General features: G+C 40.8%; 1 protein-coding gene across 1 annotated transcript in view; it reads left to right on the forward strand.

Moving 5' to 3' along the window:
• ADAMTS12 (ADAM metallopeptidase with thrombospondin type 1 motif 12) overlaps positions 1-22,254 on the forward strand; it is a 168,102-nt gene that overhangs the window by 40,564 nt on the left and 105,284 nt on the right.

Genomic DNA, 22,254 nt, shown 5'->3' on the forward strand with positions numbered 1-22,254 from the left:
GAACATGTTTATTAGCACATAAATGCCATTCTGATGGTTAGCTAGCATTTAATTGTTTGGGCAAACTACACTTAATTTTAACAGAGTGTCTAACATCCTCCTCGTATCTTGCAGCACCAGTCTGTGAAGTTGTAGCACTGACCGAGCAAAGCTGACGTAATTTGGATTAAAACTAATGCTATTCTCAGATGAAGGCTCACTATTTTGACTAATAGAGCTAGTGGAATTAAGGGGAAGAACATAGGTAGTATCGTAGAAAGTCTTTTGCATGTAACTGGCAGTGAAGACATCGTCACTATGTCTGTGTACAGTTTTACCCACACTGCTGTTTTAAAACCGGTTAAAGATTCCTAAATAGCCAGCAAAGGTCCCATTTTTCTGCTCCAGGAGCAGCTGGAAATTCAAGGCAAACATAGCAGTATGTGAGGCACTAGGGTAATCCCAGTTTAGCTGCTGCTTGCTAACTGTAGTTTGCAATTACTGGAAACCAGTTAGCAAAGGATGAGTGAGAGGGCTCCAAAGGGATAAATAAACAAGCAGTTCTGCCTGCTGCTGCAGCTGTCTAGGAAGGGATTCTGCAGGACAATAAGGAGCTGCAAGCAAGGCTTTGGGGAAATGGTGCTGAGTTCCAAAATATCTTTTTATAGCACTGCAGAAGCGACTACATCAGAGTAGAATGTTATATACTGTGTGGCAGGTAAAAATCAGCATTATTGGCATTATACATTGGGGGAAGAATGTGCTTGTCTTTTCCACCCACATGAGATTAAGGATTGGCTGCTTTTTTTAATGGAATTGTCCTGGGCCCAATTGACAAGAACTGTACTTTTTAAATCTTGCTCTGAACACAAGCTATGCTTGCTTTGGAAAGCAGTGGCAGAGATCTTCATGACTGAATTGTTCTTTGTCTTTGAAGAAGGACAGGCTTCACGAGGCTATTGTATTCTTGGTATCTGAGATAAATCCTATTTTGTTTTCAAATAGTGTTATCTCAGACCTCTTGTTTCAGGCTTCCTGCAATCTCAAGCAAATATAAAGGTTCATGCATAGACTCTGGCTGTGTTTTCACAAGTCTTTCACATATGTAACAGCAAAAATCTAGCTTTAAAAAACTGAATGGTCTGATGTGGTAGTGTTTCCTGACTTGACTTGTTTTATGGTGTCCTGTTCCTTACGCTTTGGGAACTGATATGTGTCGCACTCTGCTTTAAACTAGCTTTCACATCACTGCGCAATATAGAGATCCAAGAGGGAATGTATAATAAGCATCATCTATATGAATTAGTAAAAATAATATTGATTAAATGTCATTGTTTCAGGGGTAATATCTTTTAGTGTTTATGGAGTATCATTTTTACAAACTGCTTTGTTACATTTTTATGTCATTATTGCTACAAATTGCTAATGATAATGAGCGCTTCAATTCAGCTGGGTTGGAATGGGATGGAAGAATTGAATCTCTTGCAGGTCTGCTTTGTGAGGTGTAGGAATAAAGACAGTGGGTAGAGGTAGTATTTTCTGAGTAATGGCATTCATAGCAGCAAAAAGTTTACACAGAAGTGTAAGAACCATACAGTGGATCAACTGACTGGCCCAGTATTTTATTTACTGATATTGCCACTGTAACTTCAATGTTATGAAATTATCATAAAAAATAAATAAATGAAAAGAATAAAATCATAAAAGCCTAGACTAAAAAAAGAAAAAAAAATCAGAAAGCTGCAGAAAAAAATTTTCCACAGCTGGAGAGAAATTCAGTTATATATATTAATGAGAATACTTAGGCATGTGCTTCTCAATGAAATGCTTGTTGTATTTTGCTTCCAGTGCTTTACGGTTTTAAATGTTTTATTAGTTGGACAGGTGAGGACTTACTGCAAATGATCATAATTCAGAAATTAAAACTAGTCCATAATCTCTATCCTCTCTTTATGTGGTGATTAGAAATATCTCCATGCAGTCGAGAATATCTTCAGTACTGCTTGTTGGGTTGCAATGTTATGTACATATGATGAGTTTTACATCAGTTAGATGAAGATGTTACGCTCCAGGTGTTGGAGATTCACACAGCAATACAGACTTAGCAGCAGTCAGTTTTTTACAACCGAGTATAGCTATTTGGTGTTCCCCAGTGTGGCAGGGAGAAAACCATTAAGTGGAACACAGAACAGTCTAATGGTATCCCAGGTCAGTGTAAATGAGATGTATCTGACCAAACGTGAATGTCTCACGTATAGGTGTCCACTTCTCAGCTTGTCCAGACCTTCTACAGAGCCACTGAAGAGGACGCTTCTAGGACACTTTCTCTGGTGCAGTTTAACTCATCCCGAGATTGATGGTTCAAACTTGCCTATTCTTCACTGATTATGAAAGAGATCCTGAGGGCACAAGCTTAGAGGTATATATTTACATTTGGTCAGATGAATGCCATGTCTGCAGTTTGGTTTTGGCCTTGAAAAATACTAAATTATGGGTGGAGCTCATTGGGTCCAATCTGCCCAGCACTGGGAAGGTAGTTTATTTGTTTGTTTGCTTCAGCTTGTAAGAATAAGTTTAACATCTGGGATTCATATTTACCAGCTTTGCCAGTCACATGATGCCAGAGACAAGTCACGGGGGGGGGGGGGGCAGGGAGGGAGTCTAACAGGATAAAAGCAACAGTGAAAAGTCTACCTAAAAAGTAAGTCAATGTGTGGCTCATCCCCTAATGTAGGACTAAAGTAAATGTCGGTTTACATGATTAAAGTAACAGTTTCATTGGTAGCTGTTCTGTAAGCAATTAATATGTAGCCACAAAATCCATGGATGTTTGTTGGCTCTGATGAATAGGATCTTCTGAGTTACTTCAGAGATGCTTCTGAAGACTCTGCAGTCTCATCTTGCTGCAATAATTTGGGTGATGGCAGTAAAAGTTCCTTTCCTTTCACAACCAGTAATCTGGTTTCTGTCTTGCTTTTTAAACTTGTGCTTCTGACTTGTGTTTCAGTTTGGGATCACTGACCCTCTGAATCTTGTCAGGAGTCTTAGTCACTGTTCCATTCACCACAGTCCAGTTCCCACTGATGTGCATTTTTGTATTCGACTAGATTTACATTTAACTCCCAGGAAGCATAGTTTAGACAAGAATCAGAGCATAAACAAGATCGTTATTGCTCGGTAACTGCTAAGTGTGTTTGGTCAGGATTTGAACTGGTGGCCAGCTGGAACTGGGAAATGTATTTGCTTCTCCTGCTGTAGTGCTACACATAGTGACTATTCATGCTGCTCTTGTTTTTTTTAATTCCCTTCTGTTTCAGGTCATTGCTAGAAGCTTGGAAATGCAGCATATGAGCAATCAATTTTATTTTAACTCTGTACTGTTATTCATTACTGCACATATTGCATCAAAATGCAAGTCAGCCTGACTTGCGTAAGTCAGAATAAAAAAAGGCACTTCCAGTATTGCATTCTGTATGTTGCCAATTAAAAGAGAATAGTGTTATTCCCTCAGACAGAGAGCAGATGCTTCTGATCACAATGGTAACAAATGATTTATCAGTGAAGAATAGGGATGAGGAAACGTTTCTAGTCAATGCCAGGAGATTACAGATATTTAATTAAACCACCCACAGGCAGATTGGCCTAGCTGTCATTGTCTGGGGAGGAAAGCTGCTCCTTTGTAGTTCAAGCAGACAAAGACAGTCCTTTTCTTGAACCTTTGTGATTTGGTACTCCACATAGGTGCAAGTGACTGGGTACTGGTGCATCGAGCTACCATGAAAGGGTTTGAAACTATTCTTTCTCCTGGCTATTGGCTGAATCCAGGGGGGGCGGGGAGGGGGAGAAAACAAAATCATTTTCAGAGAACTTTTTCTAGCAAGCTGAAGTGTTTTTCAGTTTTGAGTCACCATTGGATCTCAATGTGTCAAGTGTCTCTTAAGTCATGCTCTCTAACTCGGAAGCCTTGAGAAAGTTGTGCTTGTGAGGCTCAGTAGTTTCTCAAAAGATCAGAGAAAAACTGCCTGCCTAAATCCCCTGCTTATGTTACCAGTTGTGCCCCTCCGTATTCACCGGAAACTGCAGGACAGCAATGCTACATGCGACTTGGTTATTCTGTCCCACTGGCCTTGCAGAAAGACCTCAGCTCAAGCTAGTTACAAATACAGAATAAATTAGGCAATGCTAACAGTCAGTGTCAGTTTTGATTTTTGCTGCCTACCTCTGCTAATTCCTGTTCCTTTTACCACCCAATGTTACCTGGAATACCTTGCTCTAGAGTCTTCCCATCTAGTTAACTGAGTTTTTAAATTAGACACCTCCTTAATCTGTGGTCCTTCTGTGGCCCATGGTTTCAGTCACCCTCTGGAGATGCCTGTCTCTTTCCACAGACAAAGTTACAGAAGACAGCACAACTCAGAGTAGCTTCTGTGATGATTTAAACATGAGATCAAAGACTCTGATGATGTTGTCAAAAGTGGTAGTGTTAATTCCAGTTAATAGTCACTGCTGTGCTGTGACACTAAGCCAGGAGATTGTAGCTTATGGCAAGTAAAAGACCTTCCTGTCAAAACATCCTGCTGCTCTCCAGTGCTACACAATGATACGCCAACTATGGGCTTGTCTGTTCACCAGAGCTTTCAATACCCTTACTGGGTTTGCTTCTAGGAACAAGCAGCAGAACTTCACATGAGGTCGAGGACTCTGTGTAGTAGCCCTTTCTGCTCCCCAGCCCTCTGTGTGGGCTTGACCGTTCCCATCCCTTCAAATCTCAGAACCTTCAGAGATGCTTTGGTGTTTCAATGCGGAAAAGACTGAGTTCTGCTAAAGCAGCTGTATCATTCATGGAAGTTCAGGTTTAGAAGGAGCAAGGTAAACATGAAGAAAGAGGAGTTTAAGGATATTTCTTGCGCCAACATGGCTTAAGCATTGGCCTTTCAGAAAGCTTCTGGCTCCTGTCCAGCTCTACTCAACTTGTTCCACCCCACAGTAATTCAGTCTGGGATCCCCCACACAGCACTGACTCCAGAAGCATTTGGGGAGTTCACCTGAGATGTAAGTATGCCCAGAATATCTGCCTGAACAGCACAGTAGAGCCTCTGCAGTGAAGTCTGTCCCACCAGAGTCCAGATCCCCTTCATCAGATCTTTGTCAGGAGGTGACCTGCCTGAACAACACCTGAGATCACCCTGATGCCTACACTCCTTCTTCTGTGAAGGCTACCACGTCAGGCTGTCAGCCCTCAGAATCAGTCCTTGTCCTTCCGAAATATTTTTCCGTCGAGTGAGAATTAGCTCAATAAGTGTTTTAAGGTTGATTCTTGGGTGACAGACTCAGAGGTAGAATTCTGCTACAACAACCTTCAAAGCTAGTTGAGCAGAATTACAAACTTTGTTACTTACTTCCTGCCTATAGCCTGTGGAAACACAACATGATGGCAATAGGACTGACTTTGCCCACACCTTTTCAATTGGTTGGTCACGTCCAAATGGACAACTGAGACAGCCAGTGCAGGTGGAAGGGCTGGCAGGAGGGTAATTGCATCATGAGGAAACCAGTTTTTATCAAGAAGCAGTGAAAGCAGGACTCACCTGAACAGAGTAATGAAAATACTGTGGGGTTTTTTTTGCAACAAGATCTTTGAACATCATGAAGTTTTCCATGGGCTCCTCCAAATGTTGTAAAACATATGATGTTCTTCTTTGATGGTGAATTATATAATGTGCCATCTACTAAATGAATGTGTTTTCTGAATTCCAGGTGTTGGCAGGAGCATGCCGTGGTCTAAGTGGACGGGTTGAATTTGGTTAAAGATATGATGGAAGTTAATCCAAATGCACTTCTCATGCATTTCGCGGTTCTGCTTGCAGATTTCTGTTTCTGTTTGGGCTTTCCTATTAGAAACACTCCATGGTAGCAGGGGACTGTGACGAAATCCTTATTCTTTCACTCTTTGCAGAGATGTCTGATGTTAATTACTCAGGAAAAGATTGTATTTAAGTTGCAGCATAGGGATTATGAAGCTTTTCTGGGAATATGAAAACACTGTGTTTGAAAAGTAGCAAATATTGCTAAATAAAACAATATAAATGAAAAAGTTCACCCCAGACCTTGGTACACTTTGAAAGAAGACTAATACATTGCTATTCTTGGAGGACCAGAAGTGGCCTGGGTTAGTGTGTCTGTAGAAGTACAAACAGACAACCATTATGGATTGTCTTTCTGATATGCTTCTGATTCCTCTGTATTTAGTGTATGTTTAACAGATTCTGGGTCTGTCAGGCATTAAAAAAAAAAAAATCACTTAATTGGTAGCTAGTCTTAGAGATTCATAGGAAGCATGTTTTTGTGATGAACAGTGTCTTGGCCACCACACAAAGGGTTTGCTGGGTACCTCAAGAGATAAAGCAGGGCCCGTGACATCTTGCAGCTTTGGCTGTAACATGGATGGTTTGTGTTGCTGAGACTCAGAGAAAGGTCTGTAAACACACACATGCACCCCATTGTGGCAAGTGGGTGTATATGGTATTGTTTGTAAGATGTTTTTTCAAGCCTATCTCTGTAGGGAGCCCAAGCAGTAAAATAAATTTTAATCCTCATGGGTAGTACTCATTTTTATTGTTGTTGTTATCAAGAGTAGTAATTCACATGGTAGTAGTGCTGTGTGTCTGAGTCACAGCCATTGTGCTAGGTTCTGCATAAACATCACCAAAAATTTATTCATTACTGTGAGTGTAGAACAAAAGGCAGCAGGATGAGTGCAGGCTGGAAGAGAATGTTTTCCCTTGGGAGATGGTACGTTTGACATATATTTTGGTGTTCTACCTTTTCCCTTCAACAAAGGGAATGGAGTTTTCTGTTTGAACCCTCTGATTCTGAGGGTTTTTTCAGCCTTTCAGTTCTGAAACCCAACTGGCAAATCCCAGCAATTCTGTGAGTAGTCCTAAAACGTGCAGATGGTGTGTGTCACCAGCAAAGCAGTGTTTGCCACTGAGTATTAGTGTCAGCAGGCCAGAATCTGCCATTCGTTGGCTGTCAGTCCCTCAGATAATTCAGAGTTGTGGCTTATGCTGCATTGTCCAAAAATCCTTGTGGATGCCTTATGTGTGAAGGATCCATGGCAGATGATCAATAAAATGAGCTCATGTGGTCTGAACTTCTCCCTCTCACTGTCTCTCTTTCTCATATACAGGCATACATGCTTGCAGCAAGCTGGATTATGGTATTTCTAAAGGATTTATGGCTGTAGAAGAAAATTATTTACCTGCAGCTTGAAAAAGGCTAACATATGTATATATATTTTTTAACAGATGTCCCATCTGGAGGAGAGCAAATTTAATTAAACTGTCTTATTTTTGTTTATGCATTGCCAATAGAATGAGACAAAGGTCAGCTGGTTTGTTGCAAGTCAAGGATTAATTAAAAATTCCTGTGCGAAGCGTTCTCTTCTCAGTTCTAGTCTAGCTGTAGTGCACAATTGCTCAAACCTTCTTCTCTGTAATTGCAGGGATCCAGCTGAGCTCTTTGTTGTAATTCTTGTGTTTCATGTGTGCTTGATTTTATTCTGTGTGTAACTGCATCCTTTGCTTATCCTTTATTTGCTTGCTTTCTGCACTTTACACTGCTGTGGCTAAGAGCTGGACGTGATTTCAAATGCTGGAGCTGGAGCTAGTCTTTAATTTCTGCAGCTGTGTTACAGTCTTCCTGAATTAGCAGAATTATTGTTTAAGGACAGCAGACAAGCAAATCCCAAAAGCTTCCCTGGAGCCTCACAAAATAATTGCTGAGACTTGAAATATGAAAAAAAATCTATTGAAAAGACTGTCTGAAACCTAAGGAGACAAGATAAAAACAGCTTGTACAGTAACTGTACATGCCTCTTAGCTTCTCAGTGAAAGGTAATCAAAGGCTGTGCCAAATTAATCAAATCAGATTATGTGGGGAAACTAAACACAGGGGTTTGGACAGTTTCGGCAGTAACTTCACAGGGAAGCCTAGAGCCTAAGGAAGAGGGTAGCTGAACGCTGGGCAGTCACAGTTGAAGGGCAGCTGTTGTCTCAGCAGCACTGGGCAGACCTGTTGAAGCTGTAACAAGGCACGTGCGAGTCTTGATGTTTTGAAGAAAATCGAGCAGAACCCAGAGATTTGCTGCCAAACAACAACCATTTGGGGGGGGGCAGGAGCCAGACTGTGGAAGGAAAGGAGAATGTGCATCCTGGAGTAGGAGTAGGTGGTGTAGCTCTTGGAAAACAGCCAGCAGCACTGGGGAAAGAAGCCTGCTAAAAGTGATTTTTACCACCCAGTTCCACTAAACCACCTCTGTGTTTCCAGCTCAGCTCTCACAGAACCTGCCTTGAAAAGTCTTCTCTTACAAAATGTGTGTAGGGCATCTGTAAGTGCCGCCATGTGTTGAGTACTGAGCATAGAGTAAGGTCAAGCATATTTTAAAGTGTGGAAAGAAGGAATGGGAACAATGCATGTGTTTTGCATCTAAGCCTACCGGAGGTGGCCTTTGGAATCCACACATAGTTTGTTGTGATGTAGCTGTCAGATCCATTCCTGCTGCAAATAATTCAGTGAGGTCGAGCCAGGGGTGTATTTGGTTCAGTGTTTGTTTTCTAGTTGTCATTGTTGGAGGGAAGAAGGAAAAACATGTAGCACTGACAAAGAAACACATCAGCTCAAGGAAATCTCGCCTGAATTGTTTTGGGGAGGAACAAAAATAGCTTTTGCTCGGCTAGTGCAAAAAACTTGTTTTTCAATTATAGCGTTTCCATTACTGATGCTTCAGTGCCTCTGTCATGATCCGGCATCATCCTGTACAAAGATCCTGGTTTTGAAAATCTCTCTCTCAAAAAGCCACAGTCTCATCTCTCAGTTGTAAAGATTTCTGCAGCACAGTTCTGGTATTTAGCTGTGCGACTCTGGCTAATAGTGACAGCAGAATGAATTGCTTATTTTATGTACTATTTCTGTAAGTTCACCTTTGCGAGGGGTGAACTGTGAATTATCGATGATTCAGTCCTGGATTTCTTCCTAAATTTGTTTCTAAACAGTCCTCTAACCACACAAAAGCTTATTAGAGGTTTATGGGTCAAATATACCTCTCTTTTAAGGAACTCTTATGTCCATTAGAGTTCTGTTAGGACTGTATATAATCTAGTCTTTATTATCTTCTATTTCTTTCCATTGTTACTTAGTTTTTGAATTTTCAGTATTCTTAGACTAGCAAGAATAGTGCTGAGTAGGAGCTGAAGAGACTTAGTATCTTTTAGGTTTGAGTAAACTTTTACTTTTTCAGTAGAACATTTAATTCTACAGAACTAGGAGCATGTCTTCAGGAAGGTGTTTTATCTGCAGACAACATCTGATCTGTACAAAAAGTATTTTCTAATTCTTTTGCATATTTTCCTACATATCACTGTATCACTTTTGCATAAGTATTATACATCCTAAAGAAACAAACTGCTGAATTCTTAGAAATGCTGAACATTTGTGCCTTTTTTTAATTTAAATGGATTTTAATAATTCCTGAATTCCTGAAGGGTACATTATGAGAATTTCAAAACATGCCAGTTCTAAAGACAAAACTTTTAACATCCCGTGAGCAAAAGAAGAGGTGACAACAGAGCTTTAACAGAAAGAAAATGAATCCTTTTACTATAGCAAAATACTTTTCCTCACCTGCCTGCTTCCAAAGAATGTCTTACTGCAATTTTTTTTTTTCAAATAAATAGCCCAATTCTTCTCTATATTGTCTTTTTCTGTGCTACAGGATACCACATTCAAACCTAAAAGGCTGACTGCTGCTTTTAAGCAAGACAAAATGAAACGCTTTTATTCCAAACAGTGTTGTATTTCCAAAATAGCAAAAGCAGTCTCTTCACAGTCAAAGAATTATTTTGATGGAAAGTCTAATTCTTCTGTCAGTTTCAAATAAAAACAATAGCTTTTTCAACAGACAAAACCTATTCTTTTACAGAAATATTCTAATAAAGAAACAAACACATGCATATCAAAACACTTCAAAACTGTGATCCTAAATTAGTAATTTTGAGACTGAAATCTATCCTTCTGATCTCTGTGGGTGAGCTACAAACTAAGACATTTTCTTTGTGTAAGCAGACAAAAGTGTATCCCCAAGAACGGTTTGGAAAAGGGGCACTTTTTAAAGGAAGTGGTTCCTGCTTGCATGGAGAGTTAAGACCTATGACAGTACAAGGTCAGCCCAAAAGTCCAGCCTGCCTCACAGTCAGTCTGGGACAAGAAGGGTGAGTCCAAAGAGATAGAAAGGAGTGCACATGCCCTGCTGTGAAGTCCCAGAGGGTCATCGTGGGCTGATGGTATGGCTAAAAGAAAATAAAAACCTGGAGTGTGAAAAGCACAATAGGAACAAGCCCCTAGGGCTGCAAAAGCAACCAAGAAGGCTAAGTACCCAACTGAGAAAGCCTCTTTTTCTACTGAAAAAGCTCCTACAAAGGGGCAGCACCTGAGCAGCAGATTGTGATTTCTGAGTTGGTGGCAGGTGTTAATTTGCCAGACCCTTGACTTTGTTGAGTATGCTGCTGACTTTCAGAAGGAAATAATGGTCAACAGCAGATTCCTGAAGAGAGGTGTAAAAACAGGGCTGGAAAATAGGGACATTTCCTTGACATGCTGTCTGTTTCTTAGCTGTAGGTGGTATTTTTCTATTTAAAAATGTGGGACATTCCGTACATGGATTTATCTAGCCATTTCTGGTAACTCTCTAAAACATTTCCTATTTGCAATTTTCAGTGGCAAATGCTCCTTCAGCTAATGTCTTGGGTGAAAAAATCTTTTGTTGCCTGCCAGCTTCTTTGAAGCTCCCTACCTCTTGTACTAGGGCAGATAGCAAACTGGAGAATTTCTCTGTGCCGCTTGCTGCTTCCCCATGTTGTCTCTTTTCCAGCCTTTTCAGGTGCTCATTATACAGGGCCTTGCTCTGGACAGTGTTGAACTTGCTAATTTTCCACCAGCTTCAGGAGGACCTTAAAGTATTCGGCTCCTTAGAGAAGGTAGTTGGCATTTCATCTAATCAAGCTCCTAGCGAGGGGGGCCTTGGTATTAGCAGAGATTTTATGCTGAGTAAACTCTGAGTAAACTAAGTTCTTGGTTTTGTACCAAATTTGATTTGGTTCTTATTGAGTATACATCCTGCCCAGTTTTGAGCCGAAACTTGACTGTGAGTAGATTGAGGAGTATTTGTTTGTCTTGCAGGCTTTTGTTCTTATTGGGGTTTTTTTGCACAACTTGAATTTCAAAGTATAGGTCATCTCTCTGCATCTCTGAGAGGGTTGTTAATTTTCTGCCTGCAAGCTGTAGTGTTACACACGTGCAGGTAATTTTGATGATATAGCAGTGTGTGCACTGTACCTCTCATATCAACGGGTTTGGTTTTCAGTCAGAATTGAACCTTCAAGGGGGGATTTAAATCAAGTTCAGAGCTAACTTAAGTGCTTTATGCTTTTGAACTGACCTGAACCCAATACTGAATCTGATCAGCCTTCAGCTTTGGTATGCATGGGAGCTGGGACTTGTACTAGATTTGTACAAACATTTATGGTGGTGTGCCAGACGCAGTCATAAAGTCACTTCATTCTCCTTTCTCAGGCGGACAGAAATAACAGGGAAGGTCAAATGAGTGGCATGTGATTTGCCTCAGGCCAATAGAAATTTAGCACTCCTGTTGTGATTGCCAGTTATCATCGTGCTCATTCCCAGACTGCCATGCGCTAAGCATCAGCTGTGTACTAGAAACTACACTTTGTCCTCCAAGTTCTGTGACTCAGTTTGAACCTTGTTCTTACAGCTTAATTTCATTTCTTCTCCCCTCTCCCTCCGCATCCCATTTCTTACTCTCAATCCTTTCTCAACACAGCCACTAGTTGGGATGCAAAGTAACCTTTTTGGTGTAGTGTGTCACTTACTTGACACTGATATCTTAATGTGCCACAGCTGCCCTCAACTGGGGACCGAATTTTCCCGTTTTGTGAGGTATTTGGTTTTGATAAGCTCCCTCCCCCTTCATTCCTCCCCAGTGAGAGCACAGCAAGCTGCAGCTTGAGCATGGCTTGCAGCCTGGTTCAAAGCTGTGCAGAGCAAACGGAGCAGCTGCTTTCTCATACCACCCACGGAAACAAGGGCAGTGTGTTTCAAGCTGCAGTTCTTGAGCAGAAGCCATGATTCCTCCTGTAGGAACTGAGCTGAAACTCCATGTCACAGTGCTGCTTTGAGGTTATCCTTTGGTATGGGGAAGTCACTTTTTATAAAGGCATTGGAAGCATAAATGGTAAGTGAAGAAGTGACTGAGGGCATGAGTATGGACTGCCTTTTAGGTCACCTTGATGTGATACTTCCGTGAGTGGTGGCATGACCCTTCCTAGGCATGCTGAAATTCATTCATAAGTCCCATCTGTGCTGTGCAGCCCGAGGCTTCATGAATTTGGAGGAAAGAGAGGCAGAAGCCTTCTCCCCCAACACACCTATGATCACAACTGCAGACCTAAAATATGCTGTCTGCTCTCAACATTTCTGCTTGCTTTTGGGCTGGACAGAATGAAGCTAGGAAAAGAGTGTCAGCAGGTGGGTCAGTGTAGTCCAGACTGATGTTGCTTTTCCTCACAGACTTCTGTTTCTTCAAGCAAAATAATTTCTGTGGAGTGGAAGAAGTTGGGCTGTGACCTTGCCTTGCTCTGCTCTTGAGGAGAGTAAAGCTCCTGCCAGGCTTTCATCCACTGGAAAATGGGATAATTGTGCTTTTTTCCATCTATCTGCACACGCTGTGGCAGCTGTCATCATTTGTATCTCTGCTTTTCTGGCTGTTGACTGGGGTTCCTGTGGGTCACAGGAATACAAACAATACTTGTCAATAGAAACAATGCCACTTGTCATTTGATCAAATATTTGCATTTAGTTATTCTGTAATAAAGTTTGAGCTCTGCAGTATTAACATTGTCATGCTCACTAGCTTGAAATTAGTTTTAGAATGTAAGTGAGCAGGAAGCCAAAACAGCCATGGTACTTTCTGTCTCCACGAGCAGAGATCGTGTCTGCTCTGTGGATCCTCTTGCTTGTGTTTTTATTGCTAATAGAAAGCCCAGTTTAGGCCAGGAACCTCTTAGCAATCTGGTGTTTAAATCTTTACTCTTCAGTGTTACATAGGCTTTAAATCATCAAACTTGATCTCCTTTGCAAGCTGTAAAAGTTTACTGGCTTCCAAATCAAAGCTTCACAACTTCTCATCCTGCTATCAAAAGTCTGAGAGAGGATTTCAAATGCTGAGCAGTACAAACCATTTTTATAGTGTTTATTTTCATTTTCATGAGAGACTGTTCTGATATTAATGAGATGAAAAAGCCCCTATTTGTACAATGTAGGCCCCCTGGATACAGTGCTTTCTGAAAAAGTTTAATTAGAAGGATATGAATTAGATGTTCGAAGAGTATTTTCCAGGAATAAAACAGCTGTTGCTCTTTCCTACTTTTCTAAACTGAAGGTAATTTTTGGAAGAATTGGGCAAACTTTTTGCTTTGTCTCAGAACAATGACACTTGCCAAGTTGGTTTTGGATCCCAAATGAAGTAAAAACTTGCTAGTCTCACCCTTTCATGACTATAGTCAAAGTAAGCCTCTTGCACCTGGAGAAACAGCTCTTTCCACCCACCCCACCCCCTCACCCCCCCCCAGCACTAGTTGCCATTAAAACTTCCAGTACAAAAACAGGGGAGGAGGGGAAGGGAGAAATCATGGATAAGAAGAAGAGTCAAAGACTCAGAAAAATACTGTGTTAATGTTCACCAAAGAGTGTCCTTCAGGCTGGATAGTAAAGCTTATTGATTTTTAATCTAGATTTAACTTGCTATTAGATTCACCCTGAGGTAGAGCTTGAGGCTATATTGACTACTTTTTCATACTCCTTTCTTGATGGAGTGCCCCGTGTGCCCTAGCTGACTTTTGCTGGAAGAAAATCTTCTGGGTGTTCTTTATCGTCAGGAGTGATGTAACTTGCTGTGTGGATGAGATCAGGGCACGGACTAGGCACCATCCACTCAGCCTGTCCTGGTGGGGTGTCACCTCACTGGCTTTGGGCCCACTAGGCAGCCCAAAGGACTGCAATGTTGTCTTCTCCAAAGACACTATGGACTTGTCAGCAATTGAGCGACAAGGAAATGTTGATGAAAGGTGCCCCAGATTTCAGGAGTGCCTTGGGCTTCAGAGAGCCCTTGGGAGTCTGTCTCTCAGCTGCAATGTGGAAATCAGGCTGGTAAGTAGAATAAGGTTTCAAACTGGGTTTGAGTTAATGAATTAAGAGTCAGCTGTGCCATGCAGTCAGTCTCCCTGCTGGATGCTCAGCCTGTGGCAAACACAGGCTTGTTTCAGCCTAATACAAGCAGAACTGGAAGTTGTGTAGGATTTATTAAATGCCATCTTTGCTGTATTTAAGACCATAAAAATGGCTAGTTATTAAATCTCCTCTAATGGACAATAATTTTTTACCCTGTTGGAATTTAATGGTGTGTCTGAGGTTTAGATGCAGCAAGGGAGGATGGTTCTGGCTCAAGCAGATCAAATCGGACATATTTCAAAAAGTAGAAAATGAGAATGCAGAAGGAAGCTGAAAGGTGCGCTGAGAATTGGACAATGTGAAGTGACTGCTGCTGGGCACTGTGATACAGTTAGAGATGTAGAAGCTGTGGGAACACAGCTCATGAACTGCTGGAGATTTCAAAGCAGAAGCCTGTACAGAGACTAACAACGCTCTAAGCAGTTTCACTGCCACACAGTTACCATCTTTCATTTGTGTATCTTCTATCATAAGAAAAGAAGTGAGATGATATATTTCTGTGATGCAAGTATAGCCACAGCCAACAGGGCACCCACAAGTGTATGTATGAATAAGATACATTGACTGTTACTTCTAAGGATAATCAGAAAATAGGCAGAAGAAATAATAAATGTTTTTAGGATGGACAGTAAAGATTGATAGTGGACAATGCCATGATGAACTACAAACAAAGGCGTCTTTTAAAATTATGTGTTCCAAGTTGTATTTTTTTCATGTGAGCATGCTCAAATCCCCACAGCAGATTAATTTCACAGAGAATTTCCTTGCATATAAATGAATGTAGCTGGGGTACTTCAGACTCTGTAAGAGATGCAAAGCTCATGGGGAGTTGGAGGTCCATAGAAATTATTCCTGGCTATCAGTATTACTTAATGAACTGTTTCTGCGGCACAGCAGAGGAGCAAATGAACACAGGATTTGGACTGTTTGCTTCTCTTACCCATTTTTATAAAGGGTGGATTTTTAATGCCTTAGCTTCTTAAGATGTATCCTAGATAACCTTTGTCCTAGTCCCCATCTCCACTGAATTGTGGAAAGAGGAATGAATCTGTCCTGCTCAAGTGCTGTGAAAAGAAGAAATGAAGTTGAGTGTCATCACCAGCAAGCCGATTCCATAACCCAGAGTAATGATTCTCTGCCAAGTCTCTCAGCTGAGTGATCATGTATTTTAAGTAGTTGTATAGTAGCTGATGAACACGACCATAGAAACTTGACTTTTCTCCTTTGCTGAGGGTATGTCCCCAGCCAGAAAGACCCTTGTCTCTGAAGTATCCAGGACTGATGTCTGACCATCAAGAACCTGAGAACTGGAGGATCTCAGACACTTCTTCCTCCTCTGATACCTTATTTTCTTCCACAAAAGTCCACCTTGCTGTAAATGTGGCTTTGCATTGGTATTTTCTTTTCTCTCCTTTGTGTCTGAACTTTTTGAGCCCACAGTGTGCAGGGCCTAACTCTGCACGTTTTTGACACTTCCGGCCAGTTTTCTGGCAGTGTCTGAAATACACGAGGTAGCAAGTGTGACAAATATAAGATTTGTGATATGGTAGTATCCTGTTCTTTTACTTATCTTGTTGTCTTAAAAATAAGCTATTTTAATTTTGGACCAAAGCTATGTTAAACTAAGGCTGTGTTCAGTGTCGTAGCACCAAATGGATTTTCACCAAATCCTGCTGAAAGCACTGTTTTTTTTCTGTAGAACTCTGTAAGAGCGAGAGTGTTGTCCTTTTCTGTGGGCAATGTTCATAAAAGTCTTTGTCAAATTTCTCAGTACCTAAAAAAATGATCACCCTCCTCTTTCTGCCTGAGCAAGCACATGGCAGGTCCATTTCTTTAGGTCTAGCTGAGGATGTAGGTGAAAATCTCATCTGGACGCTCATGTCACTAGGTTTGCGTTCTGGCTCAGGTAGGAACAGACAACGACTCGAAGAGGAAGATCCTTGGGAAAAAAAATTACATACAGAAAGCAATTAAGTCATAAGCTGAAAAAAGAAAATAAACTTAGCGTGTCTAATATTTACAGATAATTTACTTCACCAGTTCAGTTGCGATTATTTGCAGCTGAAGAGCACTGGTAATGCATGTTTCCTATGGCACAATTTTTTCTTTAATTAGCAAATTCTTTTATTCAAACTGAACTTCTCTTACCATGCATTACAGTTGTAATAAGCAGCTGGAGCAAAGTACTTAAAGGTAAAACCAGCATCTTGTCTTCTTACTTTTGTTTCACATTGCTTCTAAAAACTCGCCATGTTTTCAGAGTCTGTCGCTGCCTTTTTGTCAGAAATACTGCTGTCTGCTTTCAGTAAGTTACACACTACAGATGTTATTTTTTGGCACTATTGTCAAGATACTCAGTTATATAGCTTTAGACTGCAAATTGTTGGTTTTTTCCCTCCCTTTTTCTCCTGACATACACCCCCTAATTCCAGCCCCTCCTGTCTGGGATAACAGTGCAATTGCAAAACCTTAGCCAAGGCTAAAGCTGCTCTTTTCCCTTCCCAGAGGACTTGGCTTCAGCTTTCCACGTGGAAGTGATTGAAAAAATTCTGCCAGAAAATAGATTTTTACAAAACCCCTGAACTTTTGACCAAAAGAAATATGTGGAAAATATCTGCTTTCCACTGGAAAATGCAGATTGCTACTGAAAATCAAAAAAGTTGGTTGAAAACTTTGAGTCAGAAGTGTCCCAGGATCACCATGTCCTCCTGGCAAGCAACATGCAGTGTGGGAGATGCAACGTGTCCAGGGAGCTGTTTGTGTCAAAATAATGAGGCACTTGAACTAAAAATCCTATTAAGCAATGAAGCAGCACTTCCAGATACAGTCTGGGAAACATTTTCGGCCAAAATATGTCAGAATTTGGGGGTGAAGGAGGAGATTTGAAGGAGGAGAGAACAACAATTTAGAAAAAAATTCTGTGGTAGATTTTTAGATTTTCCCGTATAGGCATTGAGGGAGACAAACACATATATACCCACCTTACCCGCCACGTGACACTGCCCCACCCCCCCCTTTCTGGCCATTTGTATTACTATTTTACATGGTAGCGTTTCATGAAGAAGTTTAAATGAGGGAATCTTGGCTGCAGTCGTTTTTTCTGTGGTGAAAACTGAACACTGTAACGAGCATAAATAAGGCTGGCTTATTTCTGATGAGGTACTCCTTTGTGTATTCTGAGGCCGTGTGAATATCACTTAAAAGCGGATGATGCTACGAACTGCTAAAAAAAAGCATACATTGTATGTATACATAGCTTGAAAACTGATGAACTTTAAATGAAAAATTTTTGCTATTATATTTGTGAGTCAGAGAAGAACAGCTATAAAGAGCAAAACTAAAGAAGTGCTTAATCAGCAAAGGGAATTGTGCTGGTTCTGAGTGCTTTGAAGTAAGTTTAATGTGAAGATTGGTGGTGGTTTCTTCCAGTTGGTCTCAGCATTTCACTTCTTGGTGTATAGCCTGTGCAGGGTGAAAGTGCAAGTGCAAAGCACAAGTTCAGTTAAGTGCTGAAGTCTCTGGAAGCTGTTGGAAAGCATATCTACATTCTGGAAGTGGACTTCTACAGTCACTTCATCCCAAGCAGCACTAGCGGGCATGGTGCATTTGTCACTCTGATTTCCTTAATTGGCTTCACCCATAAATTTACTATCAGTAGGTTAGCATTTGAAATATATTTCTTTTTTTACAGTAATGGACTACTTCTGAGAGAACCACACTTCTCATGGTTAAACCCATTTTTTTATTCACTATTTCTAATGTATAGGGTCTTTATACTTCCAACTGATAGATTGTGTAATGGATGGATTTTTTTAAATTTATAACTTATAGTGTAACTTGTGTGTGCTTGTCTTTATGATTCTGGACAGGAATGAAAATCATGGTTTCTACCTGACATCCAAACAGTAAAAAATAAAATAGTTTCAGGATAAACAAAGCAAGGATAAAGGATTTTGGTTTAGAAGATATACAAATGCCTTACTTCTCTTCCAGTTCCTTCTGGGAATAGCCATGAGAAGAACTTTTCTCCTGGAGGATATCAGCTCCTCTTCTTGTTGTAGTCCAAAAGTGGAACTGGGAGATGTTTTTAGACATTCAAAAAAATACAGGATACTAGAATTAGGGGAAAGTTTTGAGGCAGGTTCTAGAACTGGTCTTTCTCATGAGCTAAATGTGTCTTCTCATCTCTGGTAAGTTTAGGCACACAGTGCAGCCATTTGCAGATAATAAAAATGGAGCATGTCATAATGTTTTACACAATTTTAGAGGATATGGAGAAATGCACATTTTTGGTATCACTCTTCAGTTTCTTTTGCAGTCATGAGTGTAATACATTTGTGCAGCAAGGTCTACGGTTCCTGAGCCTCCCTAAATTTGCTTTGGCACGTGGTACTTCAGATAACACAGGACACAAAACACATACCACATTTACAGAGGTGTATTTAAGACACTGGTCTCAAGAACCCTAATTTCCTCTTGGACTGGTGACTGGGAGTAGTAATACAGACCGGAGAATCTATTCAGATAATTTTACTTTTTCTGTTTTCATCTTCTTTTCCAGCTTGCTTTCTCCACATGCTGTAGCACCATGAGAACTGCAGTTGCAAGATATGTTACGACAATGCATGCACTGATTACAGGCTAGCAATATGGATAGAGAATACCCATATGCTGAAACTGTCAGGGAAGAGGGGGTACTCAGGGACGTTTGGTAGAACACTGACTGACACCTTTGGAGAGAGATGATCTGGCCTGGTTACAATATCCTGCCTGTGTCCTGTAACAGGGAACACATTGAGGCAGCTCTCTTTACTGGGGAGAGTGCAGATAGCACTAAAATGCCATGTAGGATGTAATGGCATTTCTCTTATTTTGTATTGTAGTGATGATGGTTTAATCCAAATTTCAAACTCTTTCAGAAAATCCCAGAGCACAAAGTTCAAGTGAAAGGAAAGATTGCTTATAAATATCTTGCTTTATTGGGGAATTTGTTACAGACAGAGTGGGCAGTTTTGTTTAAATAAATTCTATTGCTACTAGAATTTAGGATCCATGAGGCCTTTTGGGACAAATAATTTTTTTGTTGGAGTGTCTCCTTGGTAAAATAGGCCCTCAGACTTCTTCATGCTCTACAGTGACTTTAGTCTGGATATTGAGTGGGGAGCAGCCTTTTATTTTCCCAAGATTCAGCAATCTGTAGCCAACAAATATGAAAGTTCTGGTTATTATCAACCTCTTTTAAAGAACAAATGTTAAAGCTATCATGTAGAAGTTACACACACCTGAAGTAGCTTTCTACAGGGGAGATCTGACACACAGACATTGCCTATTAAGGGACATTAAAAATTTCCACTTTTTCTGCATGAAGTGCAGGAGGGTTCTCTTGGACCTTGCCTCATGTGACAAGAGGAGACAAACAGGAAGGTAGTGATTACAACATAGACAAGGACAGCGCTACTAACTGTGTTTCTGTCCATATTCAGTTATCTGTCAATGTAAAGAAGGAAGCACATGCGGTAGGTGTGAGTCAGGTAGCTACACATACTCCTGGAAAGTGCTACGATGACAGTGACAAGAACAGTATATGAACTAGTGCAGACAAGCAGTTACTGCAGAGGATGGGAGGAACAACTCCTAGTTTCATCCCAGATCGAGAGGAAGACTGGTAGAATTTCTGCTGCAGGTGGGTGGGATGTACAGTTGTACTGCTGAACTTAACAAATGTTGTCCACAGAATGCCAGTGGGTTGGGAGTGTTGTGGCTGTATTGGAACAAGGATGGCTTGGGATGGAGTTGTTACAGCAAAAAGCTGTAAGACTGTGAAAATAGATATTCCATACTGAAAAATGATGTTACAAAAACAATAATAATAATAAAAAAAAAAGGGAATGTCTGAAGCCAGGTTCTGTAGGAGCCGATGTTTGCTGGCTTATTGAACAATCTTTACTGCCATCTGTGTGTGTGCGTGTGCAGTATGAAATATGATGAATTTTTGGTTTTTCTCCTGCTCCACACAGCTTGAATGGAGAGCTGAATTTTAACATACAAGCATTGCTGGGGAAGCTTGGGAAATGAGGTTGCTACTAATATACTTCATTTTTTATATGATTGCCTGGCCTTTCTTCTTACAGATGCAACTTTGACACAATAATCCAGTGACTAATCAGCCTGCCCTATAAAATCAGGGTCTGCAGTGAAGATGGTTAGTTCTTCCTGGTTCCAACTGGGTTAAAAAATACAACAGGAAAAAAAAAGGTCAAATAATCTAGACTTTCAGAATATCCAGGAAGGATTGAATCCTGTGGAATGAAAAGGAATGGGCAAAGGTTTGTGACAGTGCTTTGATTCCTTGAGCAGCAGGAGGAAAGCCACATGTACTGATCGCCTGGTCTAGCCTCTGTGTGGGCGTTCTTGTTCTATAGACATCTTGACATCTTTATCCAATCTGAACATGGAATTTATTGCTTTTATAGTGTGTCTCAGCTCCTATGTCAAAAGCAGCCTTGATTTATAATTGAAAAAGAAACCTGAGCATTTTTGAATTTCATGTTTAAGAATCAGAAGTCTTGATTTCTTAAACATGAAACAAAAAACATACAGGCATTAACTGTAATCCCAGATGAGCAAACATATGTGACTTTGAGTCCTGAACCTGTGAAACTTTACGGGTGTAACCAAGGCTTCAAACCAAGACCAACCTCTGGCTTTTAAACTTTGACTCGCACTGGAAGACTAGAAGGAAAGAGTTTCTCTTCTTAAGGACTGTTGGGCAAACTCTGTGAAATGACAGTCACAGTTACTTATTTGTACAAGTTTGCTGTGGGATGTATTGGGCCTCTGGCAATCAGAGTGGAGGCAGAAGGTATCTGGTAGAGGGGACTTTGAAGCACATCATGTGGAGATCTCACTGAGCTGCCTTTGGGCTCCTAGTACATAGAGCCCGTGGTTACTTATATTTAAGAATGCTTTTCCTCCATTTATATGATTTCCCTCTTGTCCTTACCGTCATACTGGCTTTCCTAACTGTCCAGGGAAACTGTAAGACCTGGGAGTGTTTCAAAAGGGTTTTTGGATTTGTCTGTCCTTCTAAGTTTGAATACAGCAGCTGCAGGAACACAGTGTTGCTGCATTTTCTCCTGTTCCAGAACAAGTTAAGAAGGCTACACTGACCACAGCAAGAAAGCGAAGAGGAAACAAAGCCATAAGAGTGGGATACCTCAATCTCCTGTCACATCCCCAGTGTGGGCTGGGATGTCAGTAGATCTTTTGCTTTAGATTTAGTATTGTTGAAGTGGAAGGGCTATACAATGGTTCTGCAATATTAGCAATCCATGCAAAAATGCTGAGACACAAGGGACCAAGGCCATGTCCGGTTGCATGTGTCTCTTAGATCATGGCAGAGGGACATGTAAACTAATTGTGTAGTCCCGATGGGTATCAAAGGCCCTGTAGCTCAGTCAAAGCTGGGAGGTTGATACAGAAGTTATAGCATGAGAAATGTTACAGCCTTTGTTAGGCAGGTCTATTGTATGATCACAATAGCTTGCTATAATTCATGAAAAGCTACTTATTTCTTCCATTGGAAGTGTGGAGGCCAGAGGGGTTTGTAGTCTGAGTCAAGAGTACACCACACAGTGCAGCCTATCTGATGGGTTGCATGATCTGACTATGGAATTGCAGCTAGGGGCAGAATTGCGCTTTGTACTTATGAAACAGCTTCTATTCAGGGCTTGTTCTCTGGGGAATGGATGCAAAACATCAGAAGAACAAGATGCAACTCTCCCTAGTGCATCATGTTTGACAAATTAACTTTTGACCTTTCAGTGGCTTTGTACAAATATGGGAGCCTCTGCCTCAGTATAAAGGATTTCAGGTTATTAGGAAGAACATATTTTTTCTATTCCCCTTTGGACT

The sequence above is a fragment of the Harpia harpyja genome, chromosome Z (assembly GCF_026419915.1).
Source record: "Harpia harpyja isolate bHarHar1 chromosome Z, bHarHar1 primary haplotype, whole genome shotgun sequence".
Taxonomy (NCBI): domain Eukaryota; kingdom Metazoa; phylum Chordata; class Aves; order Accipitriformes; family Accipitridae; genus Harpia; species Harpia harpyja.